General features: G+C 52.1%; 5 non-coding genes and 1 pseudogene across 5 annotated transcripts; 3 read left to right on the top strand and 3 right to left on the bottom strand.

Moving 5' to 3' along the window:
• Positions 1 to 1,040: 1,040 nt before the first annotated feature.
• TRNAG-UCC lies at positions 1,041 to 1,112 on the bottom strand. The gene has a single exon. It is a non-coding gene; the product is annotated as a tRNA-Gly (tRNA).
• Positions 1,113 to 5,564: 4,452 nt separating this feature from the next.
• TRNAT-UGU lies at positions 5,565 to 5,638 on the bottom strand. The gene has a single exon. It is a non-coding gene; the product is annotated as a tRNA-Thr (tRNA).
• Positions 5,639 to 7,466: 1,828 nt separating this feature from the next.
• On the bottom strand, positions 7,467 to 7,548 carry TRNAS-GCU. The gene has a single exon. It is a non-coding gene; the product is annotated as a tRNA-Ser (tRNA).
• A 3,476-nt stretch (positions 7,549 to 11,024) lies between these two features.
• On the top strand, positions 11,025 to 11,106 carry TRNAS-UGA. Its single transcript has one exon. It is a non-coding gene; the product is annotated as a tRNA-Ser (tRNA).
• Positions 11,107 to 12,603: 1,497 nt separating this feature from the next.
• Positions 12,604 to 12,676, top strand: TRNAF-GAA. The gene has a single exon. It is a non-coding gene; the product is annotated as a tRNA-Phe (tRNA).
• Positions 12,677 to 18,908: 6,232 nt separating this feature from the next.
• Positions 18,909 to 19,037, top strand: LOC120389438 (annotated as a pseudogene).
• Positions 19,038 to 20,182: the final 1,145 nt, after the last annotated feature.

Here is a 20,182-nt window from a genome sequence, read left to right as displayed (position 1 = left end):
GTGACTTGCCAAAGGAGGGAGTGAGGCAGCAATGGGGCAAAAGAGGAAAGTCGAGCTGAGGAAGGCAGGGCAGAAGCTAAGCGCCTCAGTGCGGCTAAGTGGGGTTAGTAGAGCACCACCAGTCGTTCTGCAAAGCCTGGGGAGGTGCGGTTGGCTGCTGGGAGGCAGAATCCTGTGCCTGCCTCTTGGCTTCCCAGGGGTGGCTACTTGCAGCCCAGGAGAAGGACGATGGTTCTGGGTGAAAGGAAGACAAGCAAAGCTCTGGCAGGAAATTTGGGTGCGGGGTGCTGGCTCTGCGCTGGGGGAGGGGGTTGGAGTGCAGGAGGGGTGGCGCTTACCCCGGGCACTGCAGCTCCCAAAGTGACCGGTACACACAACCCTGCGGCAGCAGCTCGTAGGTGGGTGGGGCCAGGGGGTCTCTGTGTGCCGCTGCCTGCAGGCACTGCCCCCAGAGCTCCCATTGGCTGCAGTTCCTGGCCAATGGGCGCTGCGGAGTTGGTACTCGGGGCAGAGGCAGTGAATGGAGACACTCCCCCCCACCCCAGGGGATGCTGGGACATGCCGGCCATTTCTGGGAGTGGCACGGAGGGACGGAGGCAGAGTGGGCAGGGAGCCACCTCAGTGCTGCTGGCACATCTCTGCACACCCATGGGGGGAGGGGAGCAGAGGGCCTCCATGTGCTGCCTGGGGTAGGGGCAGTGCACAGAGCTGCCTCCCCTCCCGGGTCTATTACAGGAGTGGGTGGGTGGTGTCTTTTGGCCTGCAAGGTGCAGCAGGTCGGACTAGATGATCACATTGTTCCCTTCTGACCTTAAAGGCTTTGAGTCTAAAAGGGAGAGGGAAGTAAAGATATTTTTTTTTAAATAAACCAAACATTGTAATACCAGATAACTCCAACAGCTCATTGTACAGTCCCACCCCTTTCTTCCTCCACTGTGTGTTGAATGACCTGCAGGACATTGATTCTCTCATTTCATTGATAAACTGATACAACGTGACTGAAATAAAACCAATTCCCAGTAGAGAAAATGTCACTTCCCTGCATTGGCTGGGAATCGAACCCAGGTCAACTGCTTGGAAGGCAGCTATGCTCACCACTATACCACCAATGCATCTGGCAAAAGTGCCACTTATGCTTGCCCAATGAGGCTAGAGCAGCATTGAGGCACTTTTCTGCCTGTTAAAATGTACTGGATTCTCATCACTAAAAACACCTCCATCTTCACTTGGGTTTGAACCATCAGCCTTTCAATTAGCCAGCAAAGCCTTTCAATTAGCCAGCAAAGTTGTTAATCACAGGGTATGTCTACACTATGGGATTATTCCAATTTTACAGAAATTGTTTTTTGGAAACAGATTGTATAAAGTCGAGTGCACGCGGCCACACTAAGCACATTAATTAAGTGGTGTGCGTCCATGTACGAGGCTAGTGTCAATTTCCAGAGTGTTGCATTGTGGGTAGCTATCCCATAGCTATCCCATAGTTCCCGCAGTCTCCCCCGCCCATTGGAATTCCGCGTTGAGATCCCAATGCCTGATGGGGCAAAAACAGTGTCATGGGTGATTCTGGGTAAATGTTGTCACTCAATCCTCCCTCCGTGAAAGAAACGGCAGACAATCATTTCGTGCCCTTTTCCCTGGATTGCCCGGGCAGACGCCATAGCACGGCAACCATGGAGCCCGTTCAGCCTTTTTTCACTGTCACCGTATGTCTACTGGATGGTGCTGACAGACGCGGTACTGCAGCGCTACACGGCAGCATCCCCTTGCCTTTTGCAAGTTAGCAAAGATAGTTACTAGCCATCCCATCCCATCTGCTGCTTTGCAAGTTGACAATGACAGTGACCAGTCATAATGTACTGTCTGCTGCTGTCATGGGTGCTCCTGGCCGGCCTCGGTGAGGTCGGCCGGGGACGCATGGACAAAAATGGGAATGACTCCCCCGGTCATTCCCTTCTTTACGTTTTGTCTAAAGGGAGAGTCAGTCCTGTCTAGACTATCAGACAAGCCTACTAAAGAACCAGAGAGGCAAACAGCCACTCCGGGTCAGAGCCCCAGACATCCCGCAGAAATGATGAGCTGCATGCCATTCTAGGGGGTGCCCCTGCAACAACCACACCCATTGCTTCCCTCCTCCCCCACCCCTCCTGGGCTACTGTTGCAGTTATCCCCCCATTTGTGTGATGAAGTAATAAAGAATGCAGGAATTTGAAACAACACTGACTTTATTGCCTCTGCAAGTAGAGCTCAAAGGAGGAGGGGGGGCAGCCTCCAGCTGCTATGATATTCCAGGCAGGACTGAATCTCCATTAGACAAAGCTTAAAGAAGAGAATGACCTGGGAGTCATTCACATTTTTGCCCAGGTGCCCCTGGGCGACCTCACCGAGGTCAGCCAGGAGCACTCACGGGATGACGATGACTGATACCAGTCCTACTGTACCGTCTGCCATCTGGAAGGGAAGGGAAGGGAAGGGGATGCTGCTGTGTAGTGCTGCAGCACAACATGTGCCAGCAGAATCCGGTAGACATACGGTGACATTGAAAAAAAGCGAGAAATTATTTTTTCCCTTTGCTTTCACGGGGGAGGGGGGGCAATGACATATACCCTGAACCACCCGTGACAATGTTTTTGACCCTTCAGGCTTTGGGAACTCAGCCAAGAATTCAAATGGTTTTTGGAGAGTGCGGGAACTGTGGGATAGCTACAGTCATCAGCCGCCCCTCCCTCCATGAGCGTCCATTTCATTCTTTGGCTTTCTGGTACGCTTGTCTCAGCTCCTTAAGTTTCAGCACTGTGTTGAGTCCCTGATGTGGCCTCTCTCCATCATAGCCTGGGAGATTTTTTTCAAATGTTTTGGCATTTCGTCTTTTGGAATGGAGTTCTGATAGAACAGATTCATCTCCCCATACAAAGATCAGCTTCAGTATCTCCCCTACAGTCAATGCTGGAGCTCTTTTTGGATTCTGGGACTGCATGGTCACCTGTGTTGATCGGCGCTCCACGCTGGGCAAACAGGAAATGAAATTCAAAAGTTCATGGGGCTTTTTCTGTTTACCTGGCCAGTGCATCCGAGTTCAGATTGCTGTCCAGAGCGGTCACAATGGTGCACTGTGGGATAGCACCCGGAGGCCAATACCGTTGAATTGTGGCCACATTAACCCTAATCCGACATGGCAATGCCGATTTCAGCGCTACTCCTCGTCGGAGAGGAGTACAGATACCGGTATTAAGAGACCTTTATATCGATATAAAGGGCTTCGTTGTGTGGATGGGTGCAGGGTTAATGCGATTTAACGCTGCTAAATTCGATATAAACTCGTAGTGTTGACCAGGCCAGAGAGAGCAGCAGGTTTCCCATATTGTTTCCCGCTCTTGTTTTCTTGACTAGTTTCTCCTCTGCACCAACTTGCTGTTTTTCTTTATGAGCCTGGCTAGCTCAGTGGGCAGAGCATCAAACTTTTAATCTGAGGGTCCAGGGTTCAAGTCCCTGGTCAGGTGATAAACTACTCCCCAAGATCTTACACTGTCTTGCTGGAGTCCTCTTTGATGTTACTTTTTCTCTTCAGGATTTTCCCTTTCCTCAGAAGGGCCTTTTTGTGTGTGGTTTGAAGGGGCAACTTCCTGACAGCCCCTCTGTCCTTGCAGCCTGGAGGAATAAAGGCCTCTGGGCATAGAGCATGTTCCTCCCCTGCACGCACACACACACACACACACACACACACCACACACACACACACACACACACACAAACAGAATATCCCTAAGGAATTAGAATCACCTGCTGCCTTCCTCTGTCCTGCTGGATCCCCAAATGAAGATGCTCTTCAGCCTAAACCCATGTCGCCTCTTTTCCCAGTGCCCCTCAGACCCAACCCTCAGTCCCTCCTATGCTCACTGCTCCTCACTCCCAACCCGAGCCTGCTCCTCTTCACCCTTCTCCTCTGTCCCAACCCACAGGCCCCTTCTCCTCATGCTGCTCCTCAATCCCAATCCACGGCTCCCTCCTTCCCTCCAGCAGCAGGTGCTTCAGACCCGCTCAGGAAGATTTTATTGCAAGGTTTTGTGTATGAGTCTGCATGTGGATTTTACAGTGTGTTGGAAATAGGTTGGGTTGCTTGCCGAAATGATCACTTGTGGTTGGTGCTGGACTCCCAGTCTCCATGTTATTGGGGCAGGAGAAATAAAGGGTTGTTATCCTTGTTGTGTGAATCGAGGGCAGCACAACTGTGCTTGGCAGACCCGATTGAGGACTCACCCTCAATTCAATAGCACTTGCTAGGCAGGGGACAGGGGTTCCAAAGCTGAGTGGGCTGGGGTCTGGGTCCCAATGCTAAAATTTAGGTGTCAGACCAACTTTAGGACAGGGTGGCTGTAGAGGGATGAGTGAGTCCCTAGACAACATAGTGAGTATGGAGCCTTCTTATATTCCCCCCTTTTCCACCCAGGATGGCAGGTGAACTGTACAGAGGCACCTCTGGGCTTGCTCTGACTAAGGACAACAGCTGTGAGTGGGGTGCAGAGCGGGGATGGCTCATGTTAAAGGACTTTTGGTTGCTGGACTTACGAACCGTAGGGAGAAGGACACTGCCCAGCTTATCTGGGGGGTGGGTCTTTCCCTTGTGGTTTATGTTTATGTGTTGGGGCTGCTGACATGACTTCTACTAACCTTGGGCTTACATTGCAGTGTAGACATACCCTGAGAGGGCATCTAGACTGTGATAAAATCCCACTGGCCCGGCTGGCCTGGATGATCTGATTTGGGCTCCTGGGGCTCAGGTTGTGGAGCTAAAAACTACAGCGTAGACATCTGGGCTCAGACTGGAGCCCAGGCTCGGAGACCCTCACCCCTCATGGGGTCTTGGAGGCTGGGCTGAAGCCCAAGTGTCTACGCTGAATCAACTGACCCAGGGTTTGAGAATAGTGACTTGGGTGTGTTAATGGCAGTATAGACATAATGCTGGGCTATGTCCACACTGCAATGAAACACCCAGCGCTGTCCCGTGCCAGTGCAGGCTCCCAGGCTAGGGCCATGGGGTGGTAAATTTGCAGCGTAGACCTCTCGGCTCAGGCTCAATACCGGGCTCTGGGAGCCCTCAAGGTTGGGAGGGAGTTTAGCAAGCAAACAAGGTAAAATGGCAGTGGAGTATTAGCCTGGACTCAATGGCATTTCTCCATTGGTCTGTCTGCTTTGGGGCAGAGACAATAACACGTCCTGCTGCATTCGTTATTTCAAAGGGCAGTTTAGGATTTTCATCCTCACACACGGTGCACAAAGCAGGACTCAACCCTCGGTGCAAACTAAACAAGCTGCCCACAGGTTCTGCCAGCCACAATGAGCCATTCAGTGTGAGAGCCCAGACCTGCCCCTGTCCCAGAGGAAGCAGGATCATCTGTGACAGGCTGGAACACTGACCTATCAGCTCTTAACTCCCAAATTTTCAGTAAGTCTGTTATCAGTGCCTGTGAGTATAATTTAAACAACTATACTGGGCTGGACCAAAGAGCTCTGTGTTTTGTCTTCCCACAGTAGCCAATACCAGGTTGCCCAAGAGTTAGTCAATAAGGCACCACTGGGAATTGAACCCAGGATTTCCTGTTTACAAGGCAGGTGCTTTAGCCAGCTAAGCCATGGTGCCTGCCTGTGGCAACAGCACAGTGTCTGCCCACACCTGACTCCCTGCCATCCCCACTGGGGCCTGACAAGCTTTGCTTGTGTTTGGATTCTGCAAAGCAGAGGAGCAGGTGACGTTTTCCTTGCAAGGTGTGTGTGTGTGTGTGTGTGTGTGTGTGTGTGTGTGTGTGAGAGGGAGAGGGAGAGAGAGAGAGAGAGAGAATCTTTGGCCAGGTCTGCACTACAAGGTTACTTCAGCATCATTATATTGCTCAGATGCGTGAAAAACACACAACGCTCCCTCGGTCAGCAGCTTGTGGCTGGTGCACACACTGCAATACCACGTCTGGCGACAAAATTGCCCTGTTTTGGTGACAAAATAAAACCACCTCGACGAGAGGCCTAGTGCTTTTTGCAGCAAACTTAAAGTGACAAATGTCAGTGTAAATGCTGCTGGTCATTATATCACCATAACTGGCCTCCACCAGTATCCCTCCATGCCTGCCGTGAACTCACCTGCCCTGCATTCCTGCTACAGAGGCTGGGTACCTCCCCTTTCATAGCTCCAGAAAGTTCTGACAGCTGAGCCGCTATCTACACCGGGATTAGCTTGATAGAACTGCATTGCCAGCCTAAGTCATGTAATTACACCAACCTAATTTTGTAGTGTAGACCTGTCCAAAGAATCACACACACACCTTGGGAGCAAAACTTCATCTGCTCCTCTGCTTTATAGAATCCAAACACGAACAACACTTCTCAGGGCCCAGTGGGGATTGGCAGAGAGTCAGGTGTGGGCCATCTTTATCCCAGGAGAGATGGACTCTAAGGGTACGTCTCCATTGCAATGTAAGCCCAGGTGTGGCACGCTGTGCTCAGAGCAGCACCCTGCAAGCCCCATATTCACCACTCTCATATAATGATGAGATGGTTCGTACAAAGTCTGCCTGGTGAGGTGTCATTTCAAAAGTCTTGATCTGTTGAACATTAATATCGTGTTGGATTGTGTGTGCTCGCATTGGTTGGGAAGTTATGAAGTTTTGCTCTGTGTGCGTTACTGAGATATGTTATGAGGTTGGGAAATGCCCCCCACCAGACTTTCAGGTGCGACAAGGGAGGAGCCAGACTCGCTGCTGGCCCATTGAAGGGATCCACACTCCCAAGGACCATCCCAGGAACCGTGTACAATGCAGGCTTCTCCGAGATAGCACAGCGACAATGGACACTGATTGACTCACATCGTAGCAAAGGAGCTTCCTAGCAAGTCAGAGGAAACTATGAAAGAGGGGAAGAGACATCATGACCTGGCCTCTCTCCCCCACAACTCAGCAGCTGGAAACACACCTGGAGGAAAAAGACTGAACTGAACTGACTCAGAAATCAGAAGAGAATAATAACAATAATACTTTCAAACCAAAGTCCCCAAACAGACTAGTATTAGTTTTTCAGCAGAAAATTTTCAGTTTGGGGAATTTTGTTTTCTCAGTCAGACTTGGCCAAGGGAAGCAGGAGAAAATGTTTGAGTTGCCTCCTTCAGAACAGCTTGGCCTAGATACTAGCTCTGGTTCACTGTTGTGGCCTTGCTCGAGTTGAGGGTATTTTAATAATTTGGGCAGGTCCCAGGGTGTTTTGGGGAGAAGATGAGGATGTTACCTCTTGAGATAAAAACTAAGAAATACAGCACTAGAGAATTTCTTTTTTAAAGAAATCTGGGATTTAGACATTTTATTTAAAGCAAGGGAGTTCTGAGTTTCTGAGAAGGTTTTGTTTGCAAGAAGCAAGATCGTTTGAGCTGTCATTGTACCAAAGGGGAGATGGTTGTCTACAAAGGAGCGGTGACAACTAAATGCATCCGATGAGGATGGGATTTGAACCCATGCATGCAGAGCACAATGGATTAGCAGTCCATCACCTTAACCACTCGGCCACCTCATCTGAGCTGTTAAAAAGGGACAGGAGGAGAAATCTAAGGCCAGCAGAGCTAGGGCCAATAAGGAGTTTTTAAATACTACGCAGAAGCAGGGGCTGAATGAGCTCCCCCCTCACATCTAGTGAGGAGCTGGGGGAAAGACTTCAGGAACAGAGCGTGTTTGCACAGACACACCTACTCTGCCTAGGTATGCAGCATGATGGGGCCGCTTTCCCAAAATGACCAGTTTCGGCTGGTGGTGGGTTACAAATCACTTTAGGATTCAATGGAATGAAATGTTATTATCCTTCCTGCATGATTGAAGGGCAGCAGAACATACCTAGACTGTCCTGATGGAGGGGTGGGTGGGTGGGTGAGGAATAGCTTTTATTGGACTTCATAGAAGTGATTGAGAACATCACCCTAAACCAGTGGTCCCCAAACATTTCACTCTGTGCCCTCTTAGCCATGGCTGTGGCCCCTTGGAAGCCGCAGTCAAGAACTGAGGCTGGGAGTGGGGCTGTTGCTTGCTGGGGAGAGGGGTGCAGACAGGGGTAAGGGGGTCGAGGCTGAGCTGGGAGCCAGAGCCCCAGGCTGACGTTGGGGTTGGGGAAGAGCTGGGGCAGAGTGGGGCTGAGTGCTGCTCCCTCCATGGGGGCTGGCTCAGGCCCTGAGGTGCCCCCATGCATGTTCCTCTGTGTCCCCCTAGGAGTCATGCCCCACATTTTGGGAACCACTGAACCCTACTCGCTAAGCAGGGGCTAGTGATGCCAAAGCCCAGGGAAAGGGAGAACAAGTGCAGGCCCCCAGCACTGGAGCCATGTGAAGGGGCTGCAGGAGAGGGGCAATGGCTGGTGGCCCAGGGAGTTAAGGGCAAAGGGGGCACAGGAGGGGCAGGAGTTAGGGGTGAAGGAGGTGCAAGGCGTGGGAGTGCAGGAGCTAGCGGTAAAGGGGGAGTGGGGACCGTCCAGGGGCAATGGGGAAGTGCCAAAGTACAAGCTTTGCCCAGGGCACCATTTTCCCTAATGCTGGTCTGAGCAAACAATTGGAAATGACCCTTCAGTGAGACCAGAACCATCGTGTAGAAAAGCCCCTTTGTTAAGTGTTGGTGGCTGAGGGCTTAGGGAGATGGGTTAGAAAGCAACAGGCGTCTTTCTGTGGAGGTTTGATTCTTGCCTGTTAGGCAAGGCTGGTGTGTGGTGTCTCCATGGCTGTACTTTCCGTGTCTGATCTGCCACAGGGAGCCAAGTCTAGACATATTCAGAGGCTCTATGCCAGCGTTTCTCAAATTTCCTTTCACTGCAACCCCCTTCTGCCCAAAAAAAACTTACTCCATGGCCCTGGAAAGAGGGACCAGGCCCCTCCCCACTGAGCAGAGGCAGGGAAGACAAAGCCTGAGCCCTGCCCCAGTTAGGGGAGGTCAAAACCAGAGCTTGAAGGATTCAGCCCTGGGTGGTGGGGCTCAGAAATTTGGCTTCAGCCCCAGGCCCCAACAAGTCTAACGCCAGCCCTGGCAACCCCATTAAAACACGGTTATGACCCACTTTGGGGTCTTGCCCACAGCTTGAGAACCACTGCTCTATGCTGAGGGGAGAGAGTTTTCCTGGGGGTGTAGTTAATCCACTTCCCAAGAGGTGGCAGCTATGTCAGTGGGAGAAGCTATATCGGTGGGTGTGCAAGCTGTGGTGTTTGCCACATTTAAGAAGTTTAATCAAACCCCATTTTTAAAACCACCTGTGGTCTGGGAATGGCAAAGGAGCTCGATGAATCAGGGTTTGTCCTTCAAAGTCCTGAAAATCACGATTCCCTACTCAGGTCATTGTGGGGGTATAGCTCAGCGGTAGAGTGCTTGACTGCAGCTCAAGTGATCCTCAAGTGGTCAGATTAGATGCTCTAATCGTCTCTTCTGGCCATAAAGGCGACTAATTTCTGAAAAGCTGAGTGTAGCATTGGGAGCAGCATCTGATGTTTTCCTGTCTAGCCGGCTTGCTGCCTAGAACGAATGCTCCTTGAGTGGGTGATCCACAGGGAGTAGCTCAAACCTCCAAAGTGCCTGGCCAGGGGCAGGACATTAGCCCAGCAAGGGAGGGGTGTGGCAGTGACATCACAAAGGCCTTTTACAGGACCTCAGACTATTGGTCCAAGGTGGTGGGGAGGTGGTGACCTCACAGAGAGATGCTGACATCAGCCAGGCAGGACGGGGGTGAGGGGCCAGGGAAACCTCAGAGACCCTGTGGCTTTGCTTCAGCAAGTCTCCTTCTCCAGGTCTCTCTTTGAGGACTGAGAGAGTATTCGGGTTCAGGCACGTGAGCGCCAGGAGGAACCTCTTTTGAGTTTTCTCCTTCCCTTTTCATGATTTTACTAGAAAACAGCCATCCCTGTTTAGAAGGTAAGAGCCTCCTTGAGGTTTGAAACCTGTTCGGTCTGATCCATCTGGTGACAGTTGAATTCTAGGCATGGAAAACACAAACTTAAGGAGGCAGAATTTTATTCCGCACCTGGGATTTTGTCCCATAGAATCAGTGGGGACATTAGGGTTTGTCCTTTCTGTTTCACCTTTTCCTCCATCCATCCCTTCCTCCTTTCTCTTTGTCTCTTGCTTCTTTTGTCCTTTCACCTGTTCCCCTCCCAACACCAGGAGCGGTGTGTGTGTGTGTGTGTGTGTGTGTGTGTGTGGGTTGTGGGGGAGTGCTCTGCAGCTCCCACTGTGGGAGGTCCACCCAAAAATGTGGGGCTGAAATAGTGCTCGGGCAGTGATCCCCACCAGTGACCTGGGCCATCCTTTGGGCTCTCTGGTGAGAACCCTCAGCCTCCCGTCCTCAGTCTCTACCCTGATTGGCTGAGCAGGGGGTTATTGACAGGAGGAGACTCAGGTCCTTGTTGTTCTCTTTTAAGACCAAGGAAATAAGTCAGAACCTGTTATATGTTGACAAATTTTGCTGCTTTGCTGCATTAATGGTCTCTGAGCAGTTCATGATTCTCTCTAACATTGCAGTTCTCCTCAAATACTTGCTGAATAATTACTGTGCACTGTTGTTGGTCTGGAGCTCATCTGAGAGCACTTTATTCAGGTCATTCAGTGTTTGAAATTCAAGATCTGATGGTTAGTTTGAAAATCAGGGCTCTTGGGTCCTATTCCCAACTCTGCCACTGGCTGGCTGTGTGACCTAAGACAAGTCAATTCTCCTTTCTCAGCCTTAGCTTCTCCCTCTCTCAAGTAGGGATAATGATGATCCGCTCCTACCTAGCTCAAGGTGGGTGGAGGATGGGGATCCATTGGAGAGTGTCACTAGGAGTATCAGAGGGGCCGTGTTAGTCTGGATTTGTAAAAGCAGCAAAGACTCCTGTGGCACCTGGCTAAGCAAACAGAACAAACCCCAAATCCCCCCTGTGCTTTGGGATCCAGGTTTGCTGTGGGAATCCTGTAGTTCAGATGACTTCACGCCTGGGCATTGTGATTCTTTACCAGTTTCTCTGGCATTGGGGCAGTTTTGTGCTCATAGCTGTGATGGCCAAGTGGTTAAGGCGTTGGACTTGAAATCCAATAGGGTTCCCCTGCGCAGGTTCAAATCCTGCTCATAGCGAGGCCTGTGTTTTAGCCAGTCTCTCACCCGGGCAATACCTCTGTACAACCCCCTGAGACACTCTCAATTCTCTCCCCACCCCAAGTAAATTCTGTTCTGCTCCTTTCATCGAGATGCCTGGGACACTCCCGCACACTGTGTACCTGAGGGGTCGGGCAAACTCTCAGCACCTGAAGCCTCTGCCACTCACCTAGTGCCCCATAGATCAGCCATAGCCCTGGTTCTGCTCCTCTCTCTAGCATGTGAGTCAGCGACTCCATGGGAGCTACGGGGCTGCAGAACCAACAGAGAAAAAAAGGTGCTCAGCACCCACTGGCAGCCAGCTCCCCCCCACCCACTACAGGCCTTGCTGACAAGCTCCTCACACTTGCCAGTGATCAGCTGTTCAGTGGGGTGCAGGAGGCGCTGGGGGGGGAGGAGCAGGGAGAGTGGGAGAGGGAGAGGAATGGGGCAGGAAGGTGCAGGGCGGGAAGAGATGGGACAGGGGTGGGGGCTTGGGGGAAGGGGTGGAGTGGGGGGCAGGGCCTGGGGAGGAAAGGGGGGATTTGTCCCATACCCCGGATCCCTCTAGGGCCGGCCCTGAAGGGAAGCACCGACTATCACAGTGACAATAAAACTGACCAGCCTTGTGGGGGGGGCTGAGGGAGATCCGCACTCACCAGGTCTCTTGTCTCCCCCAAGGTGAGCCAGACACTGCTCTCTCCTGGCTCTCACTCTAGCAGCTGGACGCCAAGGAGCCATTTCCCCTCAGGAAGTGCATCGAGTGCCCCTGTGGTGCTGGGGGGCTGGCGCTGCTGCTGCCTGTGGGGCTGGCAGGGGGGCTGATGTCTGCACAGACTCTCAGCTGCCAGGCCGGAGGGGGCACTTGGGACCTTACCAGACCGGCTCAGTGAAGACGGGGGGTTGACAGAGCAATACAGACGCTCTCCAGAGCACGGAGCAGCAGCCGCCCATGCAGCCAGGCAATGAGCAATTCCCATAGCCTGGAGCCGAGGGCGGCAGCTGCTGTTCCAGCTCCTCGGGACAGGCCCTGTCAGCCAACAGCCACTTCTTACTCCCCACAGCTAAGGGCGCCGGGTTCCTCCGGTGGGGGTGTGGAGCAGCCGTTCGTTTTCCTGTCCGCACTCCTCTGCGGTGTGAAAATCGGGGAGGGGAGGCAGAAGCCCCACTTCCCTCCAGAAATGACGCCAGTGGGGGAAGCCAGGACAACAGGGTGGGGCGGCAAGTGGTGGCCAGACTCTCACTGCCAGGGTCTAGTCTAGCTCAGGGTCCAGCTCAACCTCCTCCCCGTGCCACTGGCCCCCAGTCCCCTTCCACCACCAGGTCAACCCGGGCACTAGGGCAGGAACGGGGTGAGGCAGCAAGTCAAGCTGAGCAAGGCAGGCAAAAGCAGGTCTTGTCTTCATGGACAGCTCCCAATGACGTCCTGTTTGTGTGCAACTGCTGCAAAAACATCCCAGACAGAGAAGCAACAGGCCAAAATACTGCTCCATGGCTGCCAAAGTAGCTTAGTTGGGAGAGCGTTAGACTGAAGATCTAAAGGTTCCTGGTTCAATCCCAGGCTTTGACAGGTTCTTTTATTCTCTTTGTACAGGGGGGCAGCTTGTTCTCTGGCAGCCCAGTGGTACTTGCACCCAAGGTGAGCAGAGCTGCTGTGGGGCAAAGCAATTTTGGGGGCCCCTTCCATTAAAAAAAGTTGCAACATTGTATTCTCATGGGGCCCCTGTGGGGCCTGGAACAAACTTCCCCACTTGCCTCCCCTGTGGGTGGCACTGATGGTGAGTCTCTGATCTTGGGCTCTGCAGTAGGAAAACATAGAATGGGCTTCTGCCCCTACTTGGCCCACCTGACTTTTAACAAGGAGAGATGGGATCTGTCTTTCCCAACATGGCAGGAAGACAGCAAGGCAGGGTGACCCTCAGGAATGGTGCCAGAGGGCTGCTGGGCAGTGACAGGCAGGGATTGGGGATGGAAGCTCCTCTGTGCAGCTGAGCAAGGGCAGTACCAGGGAAGGGGAATCTGTAAAAGTGGCCCTGTGGAAGGTGGCAGGGATTTGGGGGCCCAGGAGGAGGCGCTTGATGTTCAGTGCCTTGGAGCAGCTGGACTTGGCCATGGTGGGTGTTCAGGAAATGCACATTAACAACTCTAGGGTAGCTCAATAGGCAGAGGGTGATTGGAGGAAGGGCCTCCTGGCCAGGGAAGAACGATGGGGCTGGAGTCTTGTTTTTCACATTCGCGGTGCTAGTACAGAAGGTGGTGGAGCTCCAACCAGGGAGGGCATTACTGGTGGGCTTTGTGCTCTGTGGCACTGGTCACTGCTATATTAGTGTGTATGGTCCCCAGTTAAGGCATGAGAGGGAAGATCAAAGGCTCCCTTCCTCTGGGCTGCATGATGTTTGTTGTTGGGGGGGGCGGATTTTAATTATGTCAGCCGGCCTGAGCACCGCTGGTCCCGTTTTCCCAACCGTCAGAGGAAACATTTTTACAATGAGCACTACCTGGCGCAGGTCGGCTTAGAGGAGCTCACTCCAGCCACAGAGGGGGTTCACCTTTCTGCGGGGACAGGCCAGGACTCGCATTGACCGGATTTATGCTTAGCTTTTGTGTCTTTAGCACGTTGCTTCTCAGATTCTTTCTTGGCCCGACTTGTTACACTTTGACACTTAACAGGCCAGAGTTTGTGCACCTTCCTACTATCCTCACTAGGATCTGATTTCCAAATTTTGAGGAATGACTTTTTGCCTCTAACGGCCTCCATTACTCTGCCATGTACCTAGAGTGGCGTTCTGCTGGTCGTCCTATTGTCGCTTCTGATTTAGGGCAAACGTTTCATCTGAGCCTCTAATTGCGGTGTTTTTAAACGCTCTGCATGCTGCTTGCAGGCACCTAACACTTGTGACAGCAGCTCCTTTTAATTCCCATCCAACCATCTGTACTTATGCCGATAGGTCGACTCTAGGTCTTTAACTCTGAGCGGTAGCTGAGAAGATGGTAAATGGGGCAGAAACCCGTTCGACAAACCTCTTCATTTCCTTGTATCAGAGGGGAGCCGTGTTAGTCTGGATCTGTAAAAGCAACAAAGACTCCTGTGGCACCTTATAGACTAACAGACGTTTTGCAGCATGAGCTTTCGTGGGTGAATACTCACTTCTTCGGATACCGCTCAGAGTTATTCTTGCATCCGAAGAAGTGGGTATTCACCCACGAAAGCTCATGCTGCAAAACGTCTGTTAGTCTATAAGGTGCCACAGGATTCTTTGTTGCTTCATTTCCTTGTTATTTCCTGACTTCTTTATTCATCCCCTTTTCCTTATTTCCTGGGTGAGGCGGCGGCCTGCCAGGGAGCTCCCCGGCACCTCTGGCTGCCTGGGCTGAAGGCAAGAGGCAGGCCTAGGCGTGGGGAGGGCCTCCTGTCCTGGCCTGAGGCTGCAGTGCTTCCTGGTCCCCTTTTCCCACCACCCCGGCAGGCGGCTGCTGCGGGAGAACACGAGGGAGGCTCTGGGGGCGCTAGGCAGCGCTGTGTGTGTGGCTGTCAGGGGAAAGAGCCGAGGCTCCGGACTCGACCTGCCATTGACTCGCGTGGCTCTGCGCGGCCGTCAGCCGGGGCGGGCCAGGCCGCGGACGTGACTCAGGCTTGGGCCGCATGGCCGCGCTTTCCTGATGAGGTATAACCCTGGGTGTCAGGTCGCTGTGCAGCTTTGATCTAAACTGACCAGCAGCCCACAGCCTCCCCCTGGGTCAGCCCCACCTGGTTACTCCTTACAGGCCGACCTCACCCCCCTTCCAGTCCCGGATTCACCCCCTAATCATCCTACTACCACTCAGAGCCACAGCCGTGGAGGTGCTGAAGGAGGAGGGTGACTCCAGGGTGGGGTTCTTCTCTAACGATGGCTGGCAGAAAGGTGGTGCTCAGCTCTGTCAGCGACCTGCCCAGTTGCCTCGCTGCCAGGGGATACAGACATTTCTGTAAGGCGATTAAATGGGGTATTTGGCTTCTGAGTGAATGTGAGAAATGTGCAATTATGAGAGGAATTTCCATCTACCTTTCTACTGCTCGTCAGTGGCCTAATGGCGAAAACATTAGCTTCCTAAACCAGATATTGTGGGTTCAAGGCCCATCCGGGGTGAAAAACTCCTCTCTTCTTGTATAAAGTACTGGATCTTCAGAACAGTCCTCCAGGAACAGAATCTTCCATTTGACAAATGCTTTCTAAACCCATCAGTAGCAAACAGTTAATACTAGTGTTTGTCTGAGAATAGAGTGAAGGGAGTGTTTACTCCGACACAGACAGAAAGAGCAAGGCTGTTCTGAAAGAGAATGGATCTGTCTGGAGACAAAGCAGCCCATGAGACTGAGCAACCGTGTGAAAAGAAGAGGTTCAAATATGTTAGGTGTTATGTAGGTTGGCCTGGCAAATTTAGCGCTTGGCTACACTTGCAGATGTAGAGCGCTGGGAGTTAAACCAGCCCTCGGAGACCACAGCAGGGAAAATGCTGCTGTGTGTTTACTCTGACAGCTGCAAGTGCACTGGAATGGCCACACTAGCAGCTCTTGCAAATGCCACAGAGAGCAGTGCACTGTGGTAGCTATCCCAGTGTGCAAGTGGCTGCAATGTGCTTTTCAAATGGGGCGGGGTGGAGTGTGTATGTGGGGAGAGACAGTGTGTTGGGGGGTCGGAGAGTGTGTCAGCATGCTGTCTTGTGTGTTCGGACAGCAGCAGACCACCCCTCCCCCACCTCTCTCTCACACACACACCCTGCATCATCGGCAGCAGCATTCCCCAGTAATGGTTGCTTTGTCCCGGAGCAGATAAGCAGCCGGCTGTCGGAAACAGAGCTTTGAAAGGGAATATCCGCATGCCGATTTCAAAACAATGACCACAGTGGGCACTTGACTTCAGGGGATTATGGAACGTTTTCAGAGGCCAGTCACAGTGCAGTAATACAACACGTCGTCACACTCACACCTGGGCATTTCAGCCGAGGCAAAGTGAACTTTATGCTTCTCATGGAGGTGGATTACCAGGAGCGCTCCAGCTGCAGAGCCCAGGTGCTCCATGTGCCTTGCGAGTGTGGACACCTCAGGAGTTAGGGCACCCGGGGCTGCTTTAATGCGCTCAAACTTGCAAGTGTAGCCAAGCCCCTAGACTTGCGACCTGACACCCAGGGTTATAAGACAGACATAGTGACCCCCTTACTGGCCTTGGGGAACCCCAAACCCTTGTTACTAAGGGCACTGAGGAGTCTCTGTCCCTTAATAACTTCTGGGAGCTCCCCAGCAGGCTGCGGGCATCAGCCACCTCCTGCCTCACAGGTTAGACTCTTGGCGCTGTGCCAGCCGCCCCCTCGCTTGCAGGCCCAGTGTAAGAAGAAGGAGGCCCGGTGCTGGCAGAAGAGGGTTTTGATTGATCCACCTCTGTGTTCTGGGCACAGGACGCTTCCACTGTGTCCCTCTGCTGGCTTTTCTTCAGCAGCGCCTAGCGGCCCTGGCTCCAGGCTAGCGCCTGGTGAGCTCTGGCACTGGCAGGAAGCGCTGCAGGGTGCTGGGCAGCGGCCCTGGCAAACCAGCTGCTGGTAGGTGTCTCTGTGGTATCATGGGTCAGTGAGTTCAGCTGTTAATGGAAAGGAGGGGGGGTTATGCTCCCCCAGGGATGCCACTGAAGGCTCCTCATGGGCTCCTCAAGGTCTGCTGGGAGCCGTGATGTTCCCCTTTTGCCGCCTCGAAGGCTCCCTCTTGGACACAGTGGATTCACCTGCTGCCTACAAGAGTGTGGGGGCCGCGCTGCAAAAGCGCATCTCCCAGCAGCCATGCCAGAGCCTCAGGTTTAATCCTCAAGGCCGAGTGCAAAACCTTCAGCCGGGAACATTTCGCTCCCTTCCCGCCTCCGCCCAAGCGGCAAGGGAGAAGCGGAGGAGACAGGCCGGCTCAAAGACGCCTCCCTCCCACTTCCCTGTACGCTGTGCAAAGCTCTTGGCCTGCCTCACGCCTCGTCAGGAAAGCGCGGCCATGCGGCCCAAGCCTGAGTCACGTCCGCAGCCTGGCCCGCCCCGCCCCGGCTGACGGCCGCGCAGAGCCACGCGAGTCAATGGCAGGTCGAGTCCGGAGCCTCGGCTCTTTCCCCTGACAGCCACACACACAGCGCTGCCCAGCGCCCCGAGAGCCTCCCTCGTGTTCTCCCGCAGCAGCCGCCTGCCGGGTGGTGGGAAAAGGGGACCAGGAAGCACTGCAGCCTCATTCCGGGACAGGAGGCCCTCACCACGCCCAGGCCTGCCTCTTGCCTTCAGCCCAGGCAGCCAGAGGTGCCGGGGAGCTCCCTGGCAGGCCACCGCTTTGCCTCAGCCACCTCTTGCCTCACGGCCTAGGCTCTTGGTGCTCTGCTGGTCACCGGCTCGCTTGAAGGCCCAGAGGGAAAACAAATGAGCACACAGGTAGTAGAGGATGGTTTTGCTCCACTGACCTCTGGGCCCAGCACACTTCCACTGCACCACTCTGGTAGCTTTTCATCCTCTTACCCCCCAGCCACCACTATCCGGATTAGTGCCTTACGAGCTCTCGCGCTGGCAGGCAGATGCGCAGGCTGCTAGGCAGATGCGCAGGCTGCTAGGCAGCTGCCCTGGTCACAGGATTTTACAGCTTATAGAGGGTAAAAGGGATCTATTTGGAGTTTGGACCCCATTGGGAGCTGGGCAGCCGGTTTAAGATCGGGTGGCATAAGGAATACACAATCTGCAATAGCCCCGATTGGGGGTAAAGGGCTTTGGTGTGTGGAAGGGTGCAGGGTTAATTCGGTTTAACACTGCTAAATTTGGTATAAACGCGTAGTGTAGAGCAGGCCTAACAGGGATCTCTGGGGAACAGACGTCATTGCTTTAAGAGCAGATTGCTTAGTGTGTACATCTCTTCTGAAGCACGTTAGCACCTTTGGCTCTTGCAATGTGTGCTTCTTGTGCGTAACTGTTCCGATGCGTCATTCCAACGTAGCCAGTTCCAGTTTGTTAGTCCCGCCTCTGTGAGTACAAGCTATGGAAGAAATATCTGATTGGCTGAAGAGGTGTTCCTCTCTTAGTTAGAAGAAGTGATTGGTGAAATTCGAGAAGACGTTTATTTGTAACAGAAGCTAAAGAGGCATTTTAAAAAGTTTCTTCATATGTCAGGTGCCACAATGAGACATGCATACAGTGTGCTGTTTGTCAGTCTCGCTGTCTCTGTGATCATAGTGAGATTTGATGTATTAAATTACACTCTGTAACCACTAAATATAGGCACTCTAGACGTTAGACTATAGCCGTGGGAGGTTGTTTTAACACAAAGTGATTGGATAGAATGGAACACACAGACAGGATATATTTATGTGTGTGTTCCATTCTATGCATCCGAAGAAGTGAGCTGTAGCTCACGAAAGCTCATGCTAAAATAAATTTGTTAGTCTCTAAGGTGCCACAAGTACTCCTGTTCTTTTTACGGATACAGACTAACACGGCAGCTACTCTGAAACCTGTTAGTTGGTTATATGCTGCTGTGACACACCCTTTACATAGAAATTGTTAGCTACCTGTTACATTTATATTTCTGTGTTAATTGGTTACCCACCATGTTGTATCCTACTGTATTGTACCCCACTATTGAAACCCCCCTACTGTTCACCAAAAGAAACCCCTCCCCAATTGTCTACCATAACAAACCCCACACCCCTCACTATTGAATTTTCCGTTTTTGCATTTTCTTAATAAAGTTTATTTTGCACCCCACCAGTGCAGTAATTGCCCCCCAAGATCCCCTACCTGCTGGCAGGGACAAGTAGGAGGATGAGTTAAAGTGCTTTTTCCTGAGTGTAAAGCAAGTAAGCAGTATTGCTTTGATGCAGTTGTCTGTTATTGATGATTTTTCTTTCTTCTCTCTGGGGAAGTAGAAGGGAAAGAACACAGACTGAGTGGTTAGTCTGTATAAACTACATTAAAAAACATTTTTTGGAAGTTGGTGTTTAACTTCTGTTTCTGATGTGTATATTTAGAGAAGGGATGTAGTGATTGTAACTAATTTTTAGTATATGTATTGCTTCTGTATTGTGGGAGGATGTGGGTGTTTTTCAGTGAGTTTTCTAATAGCATGAGAGAAGAAAATGCAGTGTAAAAATACAACAGTTTTTTATGTAAACAGTTGCTTAGTTGAACCTCTAATTGCTTAAACTTCTAAGTCCACCTTTTTATGCAGTGTCCCTCTCTTTTGTCCTCCCTCGTTCTAGTTTAAACTTATAGACTCATGCATATTAATTCTGCAAGTTCTCTCCACTTTCCACTTTTTCTTCTTTTCTCCACCCTCTCCCCCGTTTCGAGTAGCCCCTATTTCTACCCCTAATGCTCTGCCAGTTTGTTGGTATGCAACTTTCTCAGAGCCTCTCTGAGCCCTTAATACAGTGCGTAAGGTGTAAGTGGGGGAGGAGAAAATGGGACCCACAGAACCCCTGGCAGGTAAGGGGACTGGGAGAGCTTGACTTGGGAAGGAGGGAGGAATGGGGAAGAAGAGGCAAATAGGGGTGCACACAGTCTCTACAGTGGTGGAGAGAATGGGGGCCCTGAAATGAAGCGAGGGGATAAGTGGAGGTACACAGAACCCCTCGTCCTATGGAGATTGGAAGAACCTGGCATGGGGGGAAGGGAGGGTACACAAAGACCCCGGCATGGGGGAATAGAGGGAACACAGAGTCCCTGCCATGGGGAAGTGGGAATGGGGGTGAGAACAGAGCCATTGGTGTGGGAAGAAGTGTGGGGAACTTGATATGGGGAGAATAAGGGTGAGGAGATTCTCTGGTAAGGTCTGAGATTGGGGGAATTTCAGGGAGTCCCTAAAAAGAGTGGCATGGGAGAGGGCACATAGGGAGCTTGCGGGAGGGAATTGAGGGGTGCTGGGAGCCTTGGGGGCGGGCAATAAACTCCACCTGTACAAACTACAAAGTGTGCTCCCCCCACTTCTGTGAAGAACGTGGCCATCTGTTGACAAAAAGGCTGTTTGCAAAAGGTCCGATCCATTTTCTTTCGTGACCACTTGTTTTAAAAAACGAGTCATTAAGACGTTAAT

This window comes from Mauremys reevesii, linkage group 23 (genome assembly GCF_016161935.1).
Source record: "Mauremys reevesii isolate NIE-2019 linkage group 23, ASM1616193v1, whole genome shotgun sequence".
In the NCBI taxonomy this organism is placed as follows: domain Eukaryota; kingdom Metazoa; phylum Chordata; order Testudines; family Geoemydidae; genus Mauremys; species Mauremys reevesii.
This window is presented reverse-complemented; position numbering and strand designations above follow the sequence as displayed.